Source organism: Neomonachus schauinslandi, chromosome 8, assembly GCF_002201575.2.
Source record: "Neomonachus schauinslandi chromosome 8, ASM220157v2, whole genome shotgun sequence".
In the NCBI taxonomy this organism is placed as follows: Eukaryota; Metazoa; Chordata; class Mammalia; order Carnivora; family Phocidae; genus Neomonachus; species Neomonachus schauinslandi.
This window is the reverse complement of record NC_058410.1, coordinates 135,604,208-135,617,752: the sequence shown is the minus strand read 5'-3', so window position 1 is coordinate 135,617,752 and position 13,545 is coordinate 135,604,208.

Here is a 13,545-nt window from a genome sequence, read left to right as displayed (position 1 = left end):
CTCTGGTCTTGGATAATTTGTTTCCACTTTGAAGGCTGCCAATGTGAAAAAGCCTTTGATTTTCACCAAAACAGGGCCATCGCTTGCCTTTTTTTTTTTTAATGTAAGCTCTGTGTGCAAGTTGGGACTCAAACTCACCACCTTGAGATCAAGAGTCACATGCGCCATGGACTGAGCCAGCCAGGCGCCCCAACACTTGCCCATTTTAAAGTTTGACTACCATCCTTGGTTTTTCTCTTCAGTTTTGAATAATCTCGAGAAGGTCAACTCTCCACTTCCCTATAGAATTTAAGCCTGAGTTTTGATCTGAACTCTTTTTTCTCTGGAGTGATGAGGATATTGTAAGGACTGGTGTCTCTCAAATTGTAACGTGCACCCCCCGAGACCTCGTTAAAATGTAGATTCCCTGGGCACCTGGGTGGCTCAGTTGGTTAAGCGTCTGCCTTCGGATCAGGTCATGATCCTGGAGTCCGGTGATCGAGTCCCACATCGGGCTCCCTGCTCAGCAGGGGGTCTGCTTCTCCCTCTGACCCTCCCTCCCTCTCATATGCTCTCTCTCTCTCTCTCATTCTCTCTCTCAAATAAATAAATAAAATCTTAAAAAAAATGTAGATTCCCATTGAGTAGGTTTGGACTGGGGCCCAAAGACCACATTTCTAACAAGCTTCCAGTGGTACTGTTGGTAAAGCATTGTACTTGGGGTAGGAAGCGTATAGAACACATCTGAATATTAAATCATTACTTCAAAAGACAGACGAGAAAGATGGAAGGAAGGAGAAAGAATTGAGGAGGAAAATGAGAGGTGAGAATGAACATGAAGTCCATACTTCATTTTACTTCCATCTAGGAAGTACCTCTGAGCATAAAATTACAGCTTCTTTTCCCTCCTCTCTGGTAGAGGGTGGGTCTTTGTGAGTAACTGGGTCACGGCGAGGAAGAAAAGAAAATCCTTCTTTGCTGTCACCCAGGCTCTGGAGTTAGGTTTTCCTCTTTGTCTGTTTTGAGCTAGCTATCCTTCCAGGGATGGTGGGTAGACCAGAGGGCAGAAATAGATGTTTCCCTGCGGCGCTGAGAACATTGGTGTATGAGGGCAGGGTCGGTGCCGTGCAGCTGAGGGGTTTCCAGTTGCACTGAATAGAACAATTCCATGCTGACCTTCATTCCCAAACATGTCCCAAATGACTAATCACTGCAGTAATGGCTGACGGCTTGGGTGCTTGCTAAGGATTAACTGAGAGAGGGAAGCTCATGGCTATGTTGGTGTTTCTATTTTATTTCTATTTTATTAGTCAGTTATTGGCTTAAAGCCCGGATTGGAAAACTATGGGCCCTGGGCCAAATCGGGCCCACTGCCTGTCTGACACGTTTTTATATTTTTATATTTTTAAACAGTTGAAAAAAATATTGGAAAAAAAAATAGAAAAACGAAGCCCATTAATTAGTCATTTGGGACAATTACATGAAGCTCAAATTTCAATGTCCGTAAATAAAGTTTTATTGGAACACAATCAGTCCCATTTGTTTACATAGTATCTAGGGCTGCTTTTGTGCCCTGATACATGCACTAAGAAAGGTTTTTACCCCCCGGGCTTTGCTGGAACACTCTGTTGGACAGGAAGGCTGTGGAGTGGGGAAGACCACCTCACTATGTTGAAAGGCTATTTTGTAGCCTGGGAGGTGGTGCAGGGAACATTGTAGCTTCTGGAAAAAGAAAAGAGAGCACCAGATTATCAGAAACGAGTGGCATTTTGAGTGTCTTCTTGAATTTAAAGACCTAGTTAAAAAACCCCATCTCGTTCTGGTTCTTCATGTTCCTTTGTCAGACACTTCAGCCCAAACACTGTATATCTGGGAAACAGTCCTCTCCTTTGTACACATACATCGTGTCACTCAGATGTGAGGGGCCGCTGAAGTTTGCCTTTCTGGCAGGTTGCCTCCACGACAGTACCAAGCACATTTAGAAACCTCCTGAATCTGTCTATGAACTACCACTAGTAAAGAAGAAACAACCGTACCGGAATATTGTCACAAAAATATTCTTGATGACGCAGTTGCCTCATCAAGATCTTTGCGACCCAATTGATGTCCGAATGCTTGCAGTAACACCAGCAATGAATTAATGGAGTTGCTTCAAAATGCAGAGGGCAGGCACATCTCAGGACTCGCTTTCAAGGACTTGATATGACAGATTCTTGCAGAGAACATCCAGAAATAAAGAAGTCAGCCCTCAAACAGGGGAAGAATTGTTTGCCGAACTTTGGCATTAAGCCAACAATCTTGATGTTTGCTCATTCAACACAAACTGGATAAATACGGAGAGAAAACACCCATCTCAGGATAATCGCTCAGAGATTATTGACCTTGACCATAAATTTAGCAGGAACCATCTCCTAGAATTAAAAGACTTCCATTTACATCCTCCCTAAGACCCAGTTCTGGGCCATGTTTAGGGACTATGTGGGTCTAATTCGGGGCTGCACGCTTAATGGGGTTGTGAACAGAGAGAAACAATACTCACTGAATGGCAGTTGGAGAGGCAGGCTTGCTTTGGACAAAGCCATAACGACTCCGGAGCTTACACATGGCAATTTTCACACACCGATATTCTCACAATTAAAGAAAAGTAATATTTAAATGATTTTCGCTGCTTCCAATTTTGGCAGTACGTGGGCCCAAAGCACTGAGACTTCTCAAATTGCTGGTGTGATTTTTATCGAGCCGGCCTTGAATGTATCGCTGGACGCTGCAGGGGAGCTGGGTTGCTGCAAGAACTGAATGACTTCAGGGAGAACAAAGCTCCCTAAGAGACTTGGATTTTTTTTTTTTTCCTCCACTGGAATGTGGTGGAAAGAATGCTGGGCCAGCTGGCTCGATTCTACCCTGGTCCCACTCTGGGCTGGTGGACCACCCTCCAGGAAGTAATTTGGTTTCTGGGGGCCAGCCCCTAAGGCTTCTACCACAGAGTCCCAGCAACTCGGGCACACCTACTGAGTCAGAATCTCCGAGGATGGTGTATTTTCAGGAATCTTCTCAGGTGGTTCAGGAGCATAGGCAGGCTTGTCCCACTGCAAGGAGAACAGGAAGAAGCCGGGCTTTGGAGGGAGACCAACCTTTGACCTTTGGGAAATTATTTCACCTTGAGTCTCAGTTTATGCCTCTTTATTTTTGTATTTTTTAAAGATTTTATTTATTTATTTGAGAGAGATTGAGAGCACGAGCAGGGGGGAGGAGCAGAGGCAGAGGGAGAAGCAGGCTCCCCGCGGAGCAGGGAGCCCGATGCGGGGCTCGATCCCAGGACCCCGGGATCATGACCCGAGCCGAAGGCAGACGCTTAACGACTGAGCCACCCAGGACCCCTCAGTTTACTCATCTTTAAAATAAAGCAAAGCCGGTGGCATCCCAATTCCGGACTTCCAGCTCTATTACAAAGCTGTCATCATCAAGACAGCATGGTACTGGCACAAAAACAGACACACAGATCAATGGAACAGAACAGAGAGCCCAGAAATGGACCCTCAACTCTATGGTCAACTCATCTTCGACAAAGCAGGAAAGACTGTCCAATGGAACAAAGACAGTCTCTTCAACAAATGGTGTTGGGAAAATTGGAGAGCCACATGCAGAAGAATGAAACTGGACCATTTCCTTACACCACACACAAAAATAGATTCAAAATGGTTGAAAGACCTCAATGTGAGACAGGAGTCCATCAAAATCCTAAAGGAGAACACGGGCTGCAACCTCTTCGACCTCAGCCGCAGCAACTTCTTCCTAGAAACATCACCAAAGGCAAGGGAAGCAAGGGCAAAAAATTCATCAAGATAAAAAGCTTTTGCACAGCAAAGGAAACAGTCAACAAAACCAAAAGACAACCGACAGAATGGGAGAAGATATTTGCAAATGACATATCAGATAAAGGGCTAGTATCCAAAATTTATAAAGAACTTATCAAACTCAACACCCAAAGAACAAATAATCCAATCAAGAAATGGGCAGATGGCATGAACAGACATTTTTCCAAAGAAGCATCCAAATGGCCAACAGACACATGAAAAAGTGCTCGTTTGGCATCAGGGAAATCCAAATCAAAACCTCAATGAGATATCACCTCACACCAGTCAGAATGGCTAAAATTAAAAAGTCAGGAAACAACAGATGTTGGCGGGGATGTGGAGAAAGGGGAACGCTCTTACACTGTTGGTGGGAATGCAAGCTGGTGCAACCACTCTGGAAAACAGTATGGAAGTTCCTCAAAAAGTTGAAAATAGAGCTACCCTGCGACCCAGCAATTGCACTACTGGGTATTTACCCCAAAAATACAAGTGTAGTGATCCAAAGGGGCATCTGCACCCCAATGTTTACAGCAGCAATGTCCACAATAGCCAAACTATGGAAAGAGCCTAGATGTCCATCGACAGATGAATGGATAAAGAAGATGTGGTATATATATACAATGGAATATTATGCAGCCATAAAAAAATGAAATCTTGCCATTTGCAATGACATGGATGGAACTAGAGGGTATTATGCTAAGTGAAATAAGTCAATCAGAGAAAGACAAGTATCATATGATCTCACTGATATGAGGAATTCTTAATCTCAGGAAACAAACTGAGGGTTGCTGGAGTGGAGAGGGGGTGAGAGGGATGGGCTGGCTGGGTGATGGACATTGGGGAGGGTAAGTACTATGGTGAGTGCTGTGAATTGTGTAAGACTGATGAATCACAGACCTGTACCCTGAAACAAATAATACATTATATGTTAATAAAAATAAAATAAAATAAAATAGGAGGTAGTGATAGTACGTACCTCCTAGGGTTATGGGGAAAAATAATTTTGAAAAAAAAAAAAAAAGGCGTAGAAAGTACTTCATTGATCCTGAGGGATTATGCAGTATATGTCAGCTTAGATGACCGAGGCTACATTTTGACATTTAGGGTCAACTTATTTTTTTATTGTAAAGGAGATAAAATTCTAAATTCTTCTTTTTTTTAACAGGAGAAAATAAAATTTAATAGGCATATATACGGGGAATCCCCATAGGCATGAAGTACATGATAAAATTCTAAATTCTGACTGGAAGTCCACAACTTTATCAAATTAACATCACTGCAAGGGAAGAAAACAGTTTTTCACTGAATAATCTGGCTTTTAAACAAGATTTAATGTTTTTTATTTTTTTTTTAACCACAAGTTTGATTGCATCTCATTTCTATACCAATGAGGACAGTTCAACTGCCCTTCACCTGTTGCATCAGGCCATAAAAGCTCTAGAAAAATTAAGAAAAGAGAATAAGGATCATGTGTCACCTACCACCAGCCTAACTCTAGCATGGCTCTCTTCACAGTGGATGTGACCCACGCTCTTTCTTGTGGAGAAGCCCCTTCCGAACGCAGACAGACGGGGTTCACATGAACCCCCTGATTCTAGGTTTCGCCTTCCTGCCCTCTGTCTTCCTTTAATCGGCTCTACAATTAGAGTAGCTACAGCAAGCTGCCTTGCTTGCTTCTCTTACAGAACAAGCTGCAAGGAGCACCTCAGAGTCAGAATTACTTGGAGTGAAATTATAGCTCTTCTCCCCTAGAAGTCTGTTGAGTCTCACCAGGAAAACCATCACAGGGAGGCTGCTCTGGATTTCTCTCTCTCTCTGTGGGAAGACTTGAAACTCAGGCACAAACACACACTGTTGGGGGTTAGGAATCGGGGAGGGAGGGAGGGAGACAGACAGAGAGAGAAACAGAGAGAGAGAGACTGAGATTGTTGATAAAGGGACAACTTTCTCCGACAGATGAGGTGCCGAGTAGGCTCCGGACCAGCCTCCACTGAGAAAGAGAGACTCTGTTCCTCAACTTCCCTGTGCCTGATTGGGTTTCGTCCACATTCTGGAGGGCACCCACCCTTGCTTGCAGAAATGGCTCGATTCCACTGAATTCCTCAAACATGGATTGGGGACCTACCTACTAAGGGTCAGACACTCTGTGGGGCCCATCATTGGCCCATGGTAACGTCTGCATCAGGCCCACCTTTTGGCTGTGTGTTGCGGGTGGAATTCTCATGGTGACGCCCGTGAGAAGAGAGGAATCGGGCAGATGCTGTGGACTTAAAATGAGAAAACGTGCATTCTTTAAAAAATCTGTGTTAGAAATGCCAGTGCGGAAGGGGAATGTGCTAATGCCAAACTCTAGCTCAGTTTTGTAAACCATCCTGAGTGGCTGCTCGTAGCTTTCGACTACAGTTAGGTCACTTGGCCACTGCACTTTCGGATACTACTACCGGCTAACCCTGTGGGTTGCAGAAAGGCTGTGCTGGTCCTCTTCCCGTGGAGCCTCCATCAGCCTGCTGCAAGATGCTGCACAGGGTGTGGGGTTGAGGCTCTTGTTTCTAATTCTAATTCTTTCTTGTGGGAGATTTTCAGGCCATTTGCCCCATTCTTTTTTTTTTTTTTTTATGTTATGTTAATCACCATACATTACATCATTCTTAAGAATCCTTCCTCATTGCCGTCCTAGATTGCTAACAAGCTATGCCCACTCATACCTACAGACTCCTATGTTATCTCCAATTGCCTGATGTATTACATTAAAAAAAAAAGATTTTATTTATTTATTTGAGAGAGAGCTCGAGCAGGAGGGACGAAGGAGAAAGAGAGAGAGAATCTCCAGCAGAGTCCCCGCTGAGCATGGAGCCCAATGCAGGGCTCGATCCCACGATTCTGAGATCATGACCTGAGCCAAAACCAAGAGTCAGACGCTTAACCGACTGTGCCACCCAGGTGCCCCAGACATACTACATTTTCATTTGTGACCAACATCATTTGTTACTTTGGTCTAGTCAAGCTAATTTTCTTAGGATGCACACACACCAATTGGCTTGCCTTTTGTTCTACATGCATGCTTAATTATTCATTCAACAAATATTTATTGGGCACCAGGCACTGTCCCACGTGGTAGAGATATGGGGGAGAGCAAAACACAGCACCTGCCTTTATGGAGCTTATGGGTGGGCAGTAGAATAAACAGATAAGTAGACATATACCAAAGAGGTGTTGGAGAGTGCTATGCAGAAAACAAAACAAAACAAAAAACACTTGGAAAGAAATAGAAAGCAACAGGAAGGGTAGAGCAGACATGATGCTTAGGGATGAAGGTGGGTGGAGAGAGAAGAGTACACATGCTGGAACATGCCTGGGGTGCATGAAGGAGAGCACAGGGGTTGGTGTGGCTGCAGAGGAGACAGGAGAATGGAGGGACGAGGTCAGAGAGGTACCTAACGTCAATGCTCCTGCTCTTTGGACTAGGTGTGACCTCCCGAGAAGCAGTACCATCCAGTTCTTGTTCTCGAGGCAGTCATGTAGCCTTTTTTTTTTAAGATTTTATTTATTTATTTGAGAGAGAGAGAGAGAGCACAAGAGGGGGTAGGGTCAGAGGGAGAAGAAGAGTCCCAGCAGGGACCCTGGTGCGGGGCTCGATCCCGGGACTCCGGGATCATGACCCGAGCCGAAGGCAGTCGCTCAACCACCTGAGCCACCCAGGCGCCCCACAGTCATGTAGTCTTTATTCCACTCATCGTAGGAGGTGCTTGAGGATCGGAACGGGGGATAATTTACCAAGCGACAGGCCCAGGATGTGGGTGCCCCCAATACTTCTAAGTCCACCTCACCTGCATGGATCTTGCTATTTCTTCTTCCCTTAGTAGAGTTTCTCTGGCACTCAGCAGAGAATAATATTGTATTTCAGGGCAAAATGCCAACCATTTCCTCCCGACCACAAATGTGTTTTACTTTGCAAACAGGTGGTGTTCACAGCCAGGGGGCACCCAGGATGTTGCTCAGTGATGTGCTCTGGCAGGCTCTGAAGCAGGGAACATTCACCCCTGACAGGCTCTGTTGTTAACAGCGCCATCAGACCCTTTCAGGGCAGCATCTGAAGACTCAAAAGGAGTAACTGAACAATGCTCCAGGGTGGGCAGGCCTAAAACCTTCCCACTGAGCTCATTCTTGTTCCCCTTTATAGAGTTAATCCCAACTGACTATGAATTAGACTGAGTATTTACCAGCTAAGGGCTCAACAGGCAGCGGGGAGATGGGTAATTGCAGTGAGAGCAGCAGTGGGACTCACCAAGCAGGGAGAATCTTACTTTTAAGGGATACTAAATGACATAGCCAAATTGTACTCTCAGTGGTTCAGAGCAGATATGATATCATTGAAGACTGCTAGAAGGAAATACTCAGCTTGCTATTCTCTTATCCTTTTGGCTTTGGTTGAATTAAATTCAGCAACAATTTAAGAATTCTTTTTCTGTTCTGTGAGGGAAAAAAAAAAAGCAAAGAATGTTTCAAAGTTCCCACAAAAGAAAAAAAAAAAGAGGCATCTCACCTGTCCTCTTTCTTCAGTCTGTTCTATAAAAAGAAACAGAGTGAGAAACAGGAAAGCTATCTCAGGGATATGATTCTCCTATACCTAGACAGCTTCACAGAATTCTGGAGAATGATGCCTCCCACCATCTTCCCTTTTCCCTGATGTAACATGGATCTGGTAGACTTCTGCTTCTGGTCAAAATGAATATTTATGGGAATGCAAAACCACCCAGGGCCCAAGAAGGCAAAATGGATAATGTCAGACATCTAATAATAAGAAGAAAAAAAACTTACCAGGCATGCAAAGAAACAGGAAAATATGATCCACAATTAGGAGGAGAATTAGTCAGCCCACACTGAGCTGAAATGAACACAGATGTTAGAATTAGCAGATGAGGATGTCAAAATTTAGGATTGCTGCATTCTGTGTGTTCAAAGAACTAGAGGGAAGACTAAGCATGTGAAAGTGGAGACACAAAAGTTATTAAAAAGACCTAAATTGAACATATGGGAATGAAACTCTAATGTCTGAGATCTTAAAAAAATGCACTGAATGGGATTCCTGCCAAGCCTAGTCTGTTCAGGCTGCTGTAACAAAACACCACGGGCTGGATGAGTTAGGAACGGAAGCTTGTTTCTCATGGCTCTAGAGGCTGGAAGTCCAAGCTCAGTGTCCAGCGTGGTTGGGTTCTGATGAGAGCCCTCTTGCAGGTTTCAGACTTCTCCCTGTGTCTTCTCATGGTGGAAAGAGGGACAGAGGGCTCTTTGGGTCCTTTTTATAAGGGCACTAATCCCATTCATGGGGGCTCCACCCTCATGACCTAATTACCTCCCAAGCCCCACCTCCTAATACCATCTTATTAGGGGATTAGGACTTCACTATAGGAATTTGACGGTGGGGGGTGGGACACAAACACTCAGTCTATTGCAATGAGCAAGTAGACATTCCAGAAGAAAAGTCTAGTGAACTTGGAGACAGCAATAGAAACTATCCCAAATGAAACGTACAGAGAAAAAAAGACTAGAAAATGAACAGAGCTTCAGGGGCAACTTCCCATAACCTAAAATGCCTGTAATTGCAGTTTCCAAAGGAGAGGAAAGAGAAGGGGGTGAGGGAGGGTAGGAAAGATATTTGAAAGAATAATGACTGAAAAAAACTCCAAACTAGATGAAAACTATAAACCCACGATCCAAGATACTCAAGGAAACTGGCACGAGAAGCATAAAACTATGCTAAAGTATCAACATCAACTGATCCAAACTAGTGATGAAGAGGGGGTGCCTGGCTGGCTCAGTGGGTGGAGTGCTTGACTCTTGATCTCAGGGTTGTGGGTTCGAGCCCCACATTGGGTGTGGAGATTACTTAAAAAAAATAAAATCTTTAAAAAACAAATAGTGATAAAGAGAAAATCTTAATAGCAAATGGAGAAAGAAAACCTACTAGGTGCAAAGCACTTTTAAAGCACATTTAAAGTACTTTTAAAGCATCTGAAAATACTGCAGGCAAAAGTGGTAACCTATCATTTTATACCCTGCAAAAATATCTATTAAAAACAAAGGCAAAAACAAAGACTTTTCAGATATACAAAAGGTGACAGAATTCATGACCAATAGACCCATATATAGAAATGTTAGAGGAAGTCCTGCAGGAAGAAGGAAAATAATACCCAATGGAAATATGGATCTACACGAAATAGTGGAAAGCACTGAAAATGGTAACTATATGCATAAGTAGATGAGATTTTATTACTATTTAAATCTTTTTGAGATCATTGATTGTTTAAACAAAAATAAGAGCAATGCAGTGTGGGGTTTGTAATGTATGTGAATGTTCCGTGTATGACAGCAATTATAGCACAAAGGCTAGGAGGGGAGGAATGGAAATATGCTGGGAGCATATGGGAAAAACCAGTAACATGCTCTCTGGATAAGCCCCCAGATATTTGGAAACCAAATGACATTCTTCTAAATAATCCCTGAGTCAAAGAAGCAACCAAAGAACTGAAAGAAAGAGTCTTGACATCTGGTTCCTTTTCCCAGTTCTTTGGGAAATTAAAACACCAGTGAGTATCATGATAGTATTTTGGGCAAGTAATTAGTAATAGTAATTACTAGTAATAGTAATTGAGAAGTGTATTAGTTTTCCATAGCTCTGTAACAAATCTCCACAAATTTAGTGGTTTTAAACCACACACACTTAATATCTCACCCTCTTGATGGGTCAGAAGTCCATGCATAGCTTATCTAGGTCTTTTAAGGATCCCACAAGTGCAAACAAGGTATTGGCTGGGTCTCACCTGGGACTCAGGATCCTCTTCCAAGCTCATTGGTTATTGGCAGAATTTATTTCCCGACAGCTGTGGAACTCATCTCAGCTTGCTTCTTCAAGGTTAACAGAAAAGACTCTGTTGCTTCTTCTATAAAGGGCTCACCTGATTTGGTCAGGCCCACCCGGGATACTCTCCCTTCTGATTAACTCAAAATCAACTAATGTGAAACCTTAATTATATCTACGAATGCATTCACCTTTGCCATAGTATGTAACCCAATCATGACTGTGACATCCCATCATAATGACAGGGCCCACCACAATCAAGAGAAGGGATTATATGGGGGTTATCTGCCAGGATCCTGGGATTTTAAGGGCCATTTTAGACTTCTGCCTTCCCCACCAAGAGAGAAGGGAATAAGCATAGGAAAGGATATTATTTGTTACTCATAATCTGTTGTAAGTGACTGAATATTGTTCCTGGATGTAAACAATTATTTTTGATTGGCTTTATATTATTTTTCTTCCTCAAGACCATTCAGAAGGTTTTGAATAACCTTAGGAATAATTATAGTAACAATAACAGCTACCATTTCTTGATTGTTTAAGCCTGACATTTTGCACAGTATTTTACATATAATATCACATTAGATCTTCACAACAAGCATACGAGGTGGGTATTATTATACCCATCCTGTAGATAAAGAGAAGATCCTAAAGTTTAGAAGTCTTAAGTAACTTGCCAAAAGTAACACAGCTAGTAAGGGAGGAGTGGAGATTCAGACCCAGAGCTGTCTGATTCTAAATCCAGGGCTATGGAGAAAAAAAATGGGAAAGCAGATATCAGGAGAATTTGTGTTTCCACTGCTGGTTCTGCTTTTTGAACAGCTTGTTATTTCTTATTGAATTGTTTCCATTAAAGATAAATGCAGCCATCTTCAGCTTTTGGGAAATGCTCTCTCTGTTGGAAAGAAGATATAGCAAAGACTAGTGCGTACACACACAAACACACACACAATTTCAACTCTGCCAAAGCATTTTCTATCAATTAGAAACATTGTTCCCCACATGCACCTCTCCCCTACTTTGTCTCCTCTACTTTGTGAGCCCAGAGATCCTGTCACATTTACTGGGAACCCCACAAGACTATGCAGCCTTCTCAGTGAGGTTCCCTGTAGATGTGACTCAGGTTAGAACAAGGCTGTATAGTTGTGAGTGGTTGAGTTTTGTTTCATGAGTAAGTTTCTGATTTGGAGAGTGAAAATGCATGGAGACATGTAAACATATACGGGTGACACTGCATTAGCATGTAATTATTATATGCAATTAATACATGTAACTTCATATCTGATGGTTGGCAGTGCTATTATTTTATACATTTGAAAAATTTTTGTTCCTGAATGTCTAAGTCCCATGGAGAAGCTACTTCCTACCAGACTGAATATTGCACAGATGTTCTCTAAAATGGGGATCCCAAACCAGTTGTTCTTTGATACCAAATGGCTTCGTGGCTCTGGTGGTTGTCTCCCTAAGAGGGGACAAACTGTCTTTTAGGTGAAGGGGAGCAAAAGGAGTAGATTGGTAGCCCCTAAGGAAGAGGTCCAGGTGGAGCCAACAGATACATTTTTATCAAGAACATACTCTGATGCTTTTGTCTCTAGTTTAACTTGGAGAGAACTCAATGCCACAGTCTCCAGGAATATCTGTGGACCCCTCTTAGCAGCGTCTTCCAACATGCAGGGCTATGTAATTAACATCACCACCAGGGGGCAATAACACCACAGCCATGCTGGAATAGTAATAAGCTTGCCGTTACTGTGTTCAAATCATCTATAAGAATAATCTTAGGTGGGGATGGCTGGGTGGCTCAGTCGTTAAGCGTCTGCCTTTGGCTCAGGTCATGATCCCACAGTCCTGGGATCGAGCCCCACATCGAGCCCCACATCGGGCTCCCTGCTCCGCGGGAAGCCTTCTTCTCCCTCTCCCACTCCCCCTGCTTGTGTTCCCTTTCTCGCTGTGTCTCTCTCTGTCAAATAAATAAAGTCTTTAAAAAAAAAAAGAATAATCTTAGGTGAAGCGATTATGTGCTACTCATGGTCTTCGATACACTTAAGTACTGATATAGTCATTACATTTCTGCTTTAAAATAAAAATAATAATCAGCCTTTGCAGCCTGTATAGTTGGGCAGGCTTTGTGGGGAGAACTTTTATTCCCCTCTGCTGCTTTCCCCTTAGAATGAAATTTTAGCCTTAAAAGGGATTCTGATGGGAGTCATGAGGTGGGGAGGGGGTTGTAATGGACAAGGGCGGAAGCTTCCGGATAATGAAAATGAGTCCCAGAGACATGAAGAGTGAATCCCCCAACATCATCCTCCTAGAAACAGGATCCGAGCCCAGAGATCCTGTCACATCTACTGGGAACCCCACAAGACAATGCAGCCTTCTCAGTGAGGTTCCCTGTAGAAATGACTCAGGATCTCTGGGTTCTGACCCTGTTTCTAGGAGGATGATGATCTCCTCCATGTGCCTCAGCATTTAACATGGGCTTATTGGGTTCCCAGTATGGGCAAGGCATTGGCTTGGCCTGGGCTGTACTGGGGAGAATAATAACACCAACAACAATAATACAGACATGATCCCTGCTCCCATGAACTCGGGCTCTTGGGGATACAGATAATGAGCTGATGCTCAAACCAACCTCTAATCGCCAACTGTATTAGATGATATAAAGGAAAGTACAAGTTAGTGAGAGATCATACAATGGGAGGAGATGTCTCAAACTGACACTTAACCTGAGGCTCAAGGGAAGAAACGAACAAACAAAAAACCTGGAGAAGAGTATTCCAGGCTGGGCGCCTGGGTGGCTCAGCCGTTAAGCGTCTGCCTTCGGCTCAGGTCATGGTCCCGGGGTCCTGGGAT